The sequence below is a fragment of the Diplotaxodon limnothrissa genome, linkage group LG22 (assembly GCF_057381915.1).
Source record: "Diplotaxodon limnothrissa isolate DT_005_m linkage group LG22, D_limnothrissa_male_GT1.1, whole genome shotgun sequence".
Classification (NCBI taxonomy): Eukaryota; Metazoa; Chordata; class Actinopteri; order Cichliformes; family Cichlidae; genus Diplotaxodon; species Diplotaxodon limnothrissa.
Genome location: NC_140616.1, coordinates 12,110,064 through 12,118,695, shown reverse-complemented (window position 1 = coordinate 12,118,695; position 8,632 = coordinate 12,110,064).

The following is an 8,632-nucleotide window of genomic DNA, read 5'->3' as shown; positions in this document are numbered from 1 at the left end:
GCATTCTGAACTGTCTGTAATCTATGTAAAAGGGAAGAGTGGAGACCACAATAAAGTGAATTACAGTAATCTAGCCTTGACGTTACAAAGGCGTGGATGAGCTTTTCTAGGTCTTTATACGGGATATAGTGCCTGGCCTTAGAAATAAGGCGAAGCTGGTAAAAACTAGATCTGACAACAGCAGACACTTGTTTATCAAGTGTAAATGAGCTGTCAAATAAGACACCCAGATTCCTAACAGTGTCAGAGAAAGAACTAGTGAGAAAACCAAAGGCATCCCGAAGTTTGGCACGAAGGGCATTACTACCAAAAATCATAATTTCGGTTTTCTTATCATTAAGGATAAGAGTATTTGCCAAAAGCCATTTCTTGACCTCACACATGCATTCTCGGAAGCTATTCAAAGACAGAGCAAGATCATCGTTTAACTCAAAATAGATCTGGATATCATCCGCATAATAGTGAAAAGCAATGTGGTATTTCTCAAAGATAGCACTTAAAGGAAGCATGTACAATGACAAAAGGGTAGGGCCTAACACAGATCCCTGGGGGACACCACAGCAAACAGGTACAGCCGAAGAAGAGGATGTGGCCAGATATACCGAAGAGAGCCGATTGGAGAGGTAGGATTTAAACCAATCCAAGGCAGCGCCCTTAATGCCTACAGTGTGCTCTAGTCTCGCCAATAGGATGTTATGGTCAACCATGTCAAATGCCGATGAAAGATCCAATAGCACTAGGACAGAGGGGCGTCCATTGTCAGCCATTAGTAAAAGATCATTGAAAACACGAAGCAGCGCTGATTCAGTGCTGTGATGTTGTTTGAAGGCCGATTGAAATTTATCATTTATATTATTCTCATCCAGGTAGGTCTGCAGTTGAAGCAGAACCACCTTCTCAAGAATTTTAGCCAGAAAGGGAAGCTTAGAAATCGGCCTATAGTTGGCAAAATCACTATGATCAAGGTTCCTTTTTTTTAGAACGGGTTGAATTATAGCATGTTTGAGAGCTGAAGGTACATAGCCAGAAAGCAAGGAAAGGTTCAATATGGACAATAAACAAGGTCCAATTGCATTAAAACAATCCTTGACTATACGGGATGGGAGAACATCATGTACAAAATTAGTATTGTTCAGTTTATCAATTAGACGCTTCAGAGTAGAGAGTGAAACGGGTTCAAATTGATAAAGAGTAGCAGACCTAACATTAAATAAGGCCATCCGAGTCCGAGGAGCCAAGTCCTTAGTAGTAGCCCGTCGCAAGGTGCTAAGGTTGTTATGTTGAACACCACGGCCAGGCGGTGTTATCCAAGATCGAGCAGAGTGGTAAGCCACTGGGCAGGCAGAGTAGGTTTGAAGGCCGACGGAGCATATCCAACGGTGGGTTAGCAATCTAGCCGCAAAGCGGCTACTGAGATAGTGGATGAAACGAGATAGCTCACGGCTTGTAGAAGGGTAATCCGTAGCCATGGCTCTGATATAAGCCTTGAAGCGGACACGGACACCACTCCTTCTACCCCGTTTCCTGAGACGTTTCCTGCGGAGCATGGGAAGAGGTAGGTAGGTCACATTGGTGGGGGAGACAGGCATCAGGGGGATAGCGGCACCCGCGGTCCCAAGGCTGTCCAGTCGTTGAGAACAGGAAAACCGAAGATTCAGGAGCGTGTCTCTATCATAAGTTATTAGCGTACAATCACCTAAAGAACATAAAACAAAAGATAAAACAACGAGGAGTACAACGCCGAGGCGCAGACGGGGTCGAAGACGGTCAGCCATGCACACCGGCGCCATCTTGAACTGTAAAATAATTGGATGCTTAGAGTCTTGGAATCTTTCTGTTCTCTGGTTAAGTGTTTACAGAGGTGGAAAGCCTGGCTAGTTCAGTTGGAACCCCATATATCTCAGGGATGTGAAAACATGTTAGCCGTGCAATAAGCTGTCCAGCTACTACTCTACTCTAAGCGTTCAGTTCAAAAGGTTGCATGTCTGATAGTATGGAAGATCATCAGTGCTCATGGAATTGTCAGCTTGCACATTTGGAAAGGGACCATCAATGCATTACGAACATTGCATCCTATACTCCAAACAGACGGGGTGCTGTGGGGTAGTAGTCAAAGCAGGGAAGCCTAGACCTCTCTACTTTACTTTATTGATAAACATAAAACAGTACAATCAAATATACAGCACAAGTCTAATTAAAAGCTAGTCTAAATTAAGGAGTCTTAAGATGATGTTTAAAAGAATAAATACAATCCAGGCAACGTAGAGATGCAGGGAGAGAATTCCACAACCTGGGGACCACTGCTCTAAAAGATCGAATACCTCTCTCTCACCAGTCACCTCACCCATCTTTTTTGGAGAAACCTCAAGGAGTTCCCACATCGGTCGATAGATGTAACCTCTCCAGTGTGTCCTGGGTCTACCCCAGGCCTTCTCCTGATTGGACATGCCCGGCCGAAACCCCTTAACGTTATGCCTCAAGTGGCTCCTTTCTAAGTGTAAGAGGGAGGATAAGAAGGACAGACGCAACAACACTGTCATCCCCCGTGTAGCCGGTGTATCAGAAAATCTCAGGCGAGTTTTCTCCAAGCATGACATCCCAGTGCATTCCAGACCCAGCAACACACTCAGACAAAAACTGGTTCTTCCGAAAGACAAAACTCCAAAACACAGACTTAACAATGTGGTGTATGCTGTACAGTGCAGCGAGGAATGCCCAGACCTCTACATTGGAGAGCCCAAACAGCCACTTCACAAGCACATGGCACAACACAGAAAAGCCACCTCCACAGGACAAGACTCAGCAGTCCATCTGCATCTAAAGGATAAAGGACACTCTTTCGAGGATGCCAATGTTCACATTTTGGACAGAGAGGACAGATGGTTTGAAAGAGGAGTAAAAGAAGCCATTAATGTCCACTGTGAACGACCGTCTTTGAACAGAGGCGGTGGTTTACGACACCAACTGTCTGCCATCTATAATCCAGTTTTGAGTTCCCTCCCCAGACGCCTTAACGCCCACTCACATCCTGGGCCATCTGACCTCAGGATTTCGCATGATAAGGTGGGGCCAGGTTTCACAATGAACTCACCCGAAACTCTGGCTGATTGGGATCCACACCCAGTTTCACACCTTGGCTCAGGCGATTAGAGGATCATCAGGGGGTTTAAATCTGGGACTCCCCAAAATTTGACCTTAGAACTGAAGAAGCTTCTCGGATGAGAGGTGAAACGTCTTCAAGCAACCTAAAGAAGTTCAGATGCTTTTCTTTGCATGTTCCTTTGACTACGATGACCTGGATGACTGAGAACCTTCACAGACATAATTCAAGGCTTTAAATTATTGTAGGAATATTTGTGCTTTGTGATTGTGTGTTGTGAGAAGAATGGCACCTGGCTTGTTCAGTTGGAAGACCATGCACCTCATGGATGTGTGTTCAAGCTCCTTGGTGAGTGAAGGTTTGTCATTTAATGGAACGATTTAGTGCAGGGGTCTCCAAGTTCAGTCCTCTACAGTTACTGTCCTGCAGCTTTTAGGTCCATCCCTACTCCAACACAGAATGGCTGAATTACCTCTTCATTATGCCATCACATTTGGCAAAGGCCTGGTTACAATCCACTCATTAGATTCAGATGTGCTGGAACAATGATGCATCTAAAAGCAGCAGGATATTAGCCCTCCAGGATTGGAGTGGAGACCCCTGATTTAGTGGAAAAGAAAACTGGCTTTCAATTGCGATAAGGACTCTTACACGCTTAACACAAATAGTACTAGATCAGTGACATGATTGGGTAATAGGAGCATCTTAGAGAAGCAGAGCTTCTGAGAAGATGACCATGCAGTATTTTAGAGGAATCCAGTGAAACTGCGGAAAGACTGGAATCATTTGTTCTACGGAAGAGATTCTGGCAATGACATGAGCCTCTGCATTGTAAACCAGATGAAGTACATGGATATGTTGTTCATAAGTCAGAGGTGGACTACGGTACTTCATTACACAATGGACCCCAGCTTTCCAAGTGGCTTTAGTCAGCTTTGGCAAATGCACCAGAACTGCCAACAGTCATTTATGTGTTTTAAAGAAAGGTGTGGGTTCAAATCCCATTTTTGACAAAGATTTTGTCTTTAGATTTCATTAAAGTTTCCTGATGAAAGTTTGAAACTCATAACATGAAGTGCAGTTTGAAATCCTACATTTTATGATTTCATCTTGCATGTGCTACTGTCTTGCCTGATGACCAACATTTAAAGAACTTAATCAAAAACTTTTTAAATGACAGTGAGAGACTTTACTTTGAATGTTTGACTTGGATTTTATCTTGACTTAGATATCATCCACAAATTACAAATACAGCTAAACTTGTGAACAGGCATTACTTTGTGATTAATGTTCTACTAGTCAGAGGTGGTCTAAGATACTGGACTCAAGTATGGATTTGCACTTCCCAAGTGTCTTTGGCTGACTTTGGTAAATGACTTGGCAAAGACCTGCTGAAGTCACTTATGCTTTTTAAATAGAGTAGTGAGTTCAAATCCCATTCCTGACAACCATTTTAAATTTTGATTTAGATCAAGTTGCTTAATGAAATAAAGGGAGTAAAATAATTGAGGGTTTTTGTTGAAAGCGTTGCAACTTTCTGTTTGGTGGTATTTTTCCGCTCATTTTATTATTAATGAGCTTTGCACCAAGAAGAAGGGAATATTCCTCGATCACATGCATATTCTGTACTGTGGATAACCAGATATCATGAGATATCGCCACAGCATGTCTTCCAACAGTGCTATAAGGCATGCAAGATGAAACCTTTCAAATCACACTTCATCTCATTGATTTGAATTTGAACTTGAATAAAATCTAAATAAAAAAGCTTTGTCAGGCGTGGGATTTGAACCCACACTTTATATTACAACACAAAAGCGCCTTCATGTTGATTTGGTTGCCTGTTCTTACCGAATCCAACCAAAGCCACTTGGAAAAGAGTGGTCCATTCTTGAATCTAGTATCTTGGACCATCTGTGACCCAGCACATGAAAGTCTTGACATCTTTGCATCAATGGGTTACTTAATCATAACTAACTCCAAGATATAGGTGGAAAAGACCCTTGTGTGAAATATAAATTCACTATAACCGTAAGATCCAGATAGACTTTTATGAGGAGCACTTTCAGATTGTACAACTGGGTGAGTAGTCTAGGATGTCATACTCAGTCTTTCCTCTCTAAATGATCTGCTGGACTCTGGATGGTTGTGTGTGTTGAACTCCTGCCAAAGTTTTGTCTCCAGATTTCATTCGTCATTAGATAAAAATGTATATTTCGATCTTATGTTCATGGCTAGGGGGCCATGTGAGAAACTTGAAATGTTGTGGATTGCCTAACCCTAACCACAGGGCTACTAAAGCCAAACAAGTGCACTTTCTCAAAATCCCATACTTAAAAATAACTCCTGTCAATGTTGAAACAGGCAAGTAATAAACTTTGTTACATTAAATTGTAACATCCGGATTGACTACCACTTTACCTGACTGTCACAATGGCCAAGTGTGCGATAAGGACGTGAGGATGGACTTGAAAATGATGGAGAGGCTTCAAATCACTTTTCCTGTTAGAGTTCTGGCTACAGTAGTGGGTAATTTCCTTTTGTAGGACACGTTGGATACTTTTAAGACTTTTCTTCCCCCAAATACAATCTGGCTAGCTCAGACAGCATAGCAGCCACCTCCTGTAGTCACCTCTTCTTGCCTGATAACAAACATTGAAAGAACTTAATCAAAAACTTTTTTAAATGACAGTGAGAGACTTCTATGTGGAGGACTTTTAGATTGTCAAAATGGAAGGAGGCACTCCTTCCTGACCAAAGGGACTTCTGCTCTGCTAATGGTCTTCAAATTTTATTCAAGTTCTGCAAATTTCTTTTGTAAGTTGATGATATGAGGTCTATGTCCAGAGGAACAGAATCAACTTTTGGGGATTTAAAACATGCTTATTTCTTTACTTTGAATGTTTGACTTGGATTTTATCTTGACTTAGATATTGTCCACAAATTACAAATACAGCTAAACTTGTGAACAGGTATTACTTTGTGATTAATGTTCTACTAGTCAGAGGTGGTCTGAGATACTGGACTCAAGTATGGATCTTCACTTCCCAAGTGACTTTGGCTGACTTTGGTAAATGACTTCGCAAACAACTGCTGACGGCACTTATGCTTTTTAAATAGAGTAGTGAGTTCAAATCCCATTCCTGACAAACATTTTTTATTTTGATTTAGATCAAGTTGCTTAATGAAATAAAGGGAGTAAAATAATTGAGGGTTTTTGTTGAAAGCGTTGCAACTTTCTGTTTGGTGGTATTCTGCAACTGACACAACCTAGACCTGGATGTCAGAATTGGCACCAGATTGCCAAAGTTGCCTATAGTTTTTACCCCTAAGCTGTAAAAGGTTGAGAGGGTGTTGCTGTTACCCTTAGAGACACCCTTGGCAAACTGGTAGCAATCATTAAAGTTTACGGTGTAGCATCTTTTTTGCTACCTTTTCTGAAAATCTTGTGAACATGATACCTCAAAAAACCCCAAATCCAAGACATTTACAGAGAGAGGGGGGGTGGGGAGTTTGCAGTCTTTAATTTAAATAACTTAAATTACAAATTGCCTTTCGAGAAGTGGGATTTGAACGCATGCCTCCTTTTGGACACTATAAACCCGTCACACAAGACGGGTTTATAGTGTCCAAAGAGGGCTTCAAAATCCTCTTTCTGGAGACTGTCCAAATAGCAGGGACCAGCAATGTGAACGACAGTGACCTTAAGGTGCTTTAAATAGTAAGGTGGAGACCCTACAATATTATTGTGAAGTAAAACAATGCAGTTTTGTGTCACTTTCGTCTTTAAAGCATGTCACTCTGCACCAAACAGGCTTGACTTCAACTGGGCATATGCTAGCAAGTTTATCTGTCCCCACAGCCTTCTGGAGGCCAGCACCCTCACTCTCTTATTCTGTTTTGGGACAAGACTCTTACAGATCCCAGTATGGGTCTTGAATTTACAAACCTGAAATTAAGAGTTCAGGTGGAAAAGAGATGCTTTTTCACCTGATCCAGCTGAGCAGCAGCAGTGCATCTATAGCCCATACAAAAGGCTCTTATTTTTTGTGCTGTCAGTCAATGCAATTTTGTAATTTAACTTAATTGTATATATACAACTGTAGTGCATATAACTACTGATTCACCGATTCACTTTTTTAATCAGGAAGTGTTTGCAGACTGTATTACAATCTGCTAACAACCAAAGAGACCACATAGAAGCTTTTGTTGCAGCATCTTCTTTGCTTTAGATTTCACTTAGTATCAAAGTCAAAAACAGGAACAGCCCAGCTAGCTCAGTTAGCGGAGCATGAGATTCTTAATCTCAGGATTGTGGGTTCAAGCCCCAAGATGTGTGGCGCTAACAACAAAATGACAGTCCACTGGAGGAAAATATGGGGAACTTCCCAAGGCAACAGATGATTGTGCTGTAATGCTGTTAACTGGGTTGGTAGGTGTCTTCCTCTTTGTTGTAAACAAAGCTATTCCAAGATAAGATGACCCCATTAAATGTGAAGTCTCCTCAAATCAATAACAAAAGCTTGTGAGAAGGCAGGGTAGGGAACTAAAAGAATTACATACAGTTTAGAGATAACTAATAAAAGAATTTCTATGCGTGGAGTGAAGCTGTGGAACAGTTTGAGTATGGAGTTGAAGCAATGTCCAAACACAAAGCATAAAGAAAGAAAAAAAGAGTTATAAAGATATGATCTTCATGAGTTATAGAGGAAGGGAAAAGGATGAAGTTTTATTCATGCTTTTTGGATTGTGCAATTGGCTATTGCAGACCTGGAGGTGTTGGGTTTGTTGTGTGGAGGCGGGGTTATGGAATCACAAGACATAATGACATAATAATTTGTACTTTATGTGGTGTATGGATTAGATTAGAAATATGTTCATTATTATTACTGCAGATTATATTATGTATGGCGAAGGGGTGCGATTAAATAGTGGCTGTAGCTCAGGTGGCAAAGCAGGTCAGCCACTAATCAGAAGGTCGGTGGTTTGATCCCCGGCTGCCTCCTGGCTGCATGCCAAATATCTTTGGGCAAGATACTAACCCCATGTTTGCCTACCGGTGGTGGTCAGAGGGCCCGGTGGTGCCAGTGTCCGGCAGCCTCACCTCTGTCAGTGAGCCCCAGGGCAGCTGTGGCTACAACGTAGCTTGCTATTGCCAATGTGTGTGTGAATGACTGAATGTAGTGTAAAGCGCTTTGGGGTCCTTAGGGACAGAGTAAAGCGCTTTACAAATGCAGGCCATTTAAATAAGTGTGTACTTCTTGCCACTCCTTTTCAATATGTAACTGAATCATAACAGGTGAAGCAATGTTGAAATGAATTTTTCTTGCTTTTGTTTAGCATTTTTTCTTTTCTTTGCTAAATGGACTTCTGTAATCATACATACACATGTATACATGATCAAAATAAAAGTGCAGCCTGTATGTCAACAACTATACATAAACGAGTAAGTTATGAACTTTGACTTTAAAACATTCACATCCTCTGATGATTAAAAACAAACTGATGGCCTGATTGATTGTAGCTACAGGA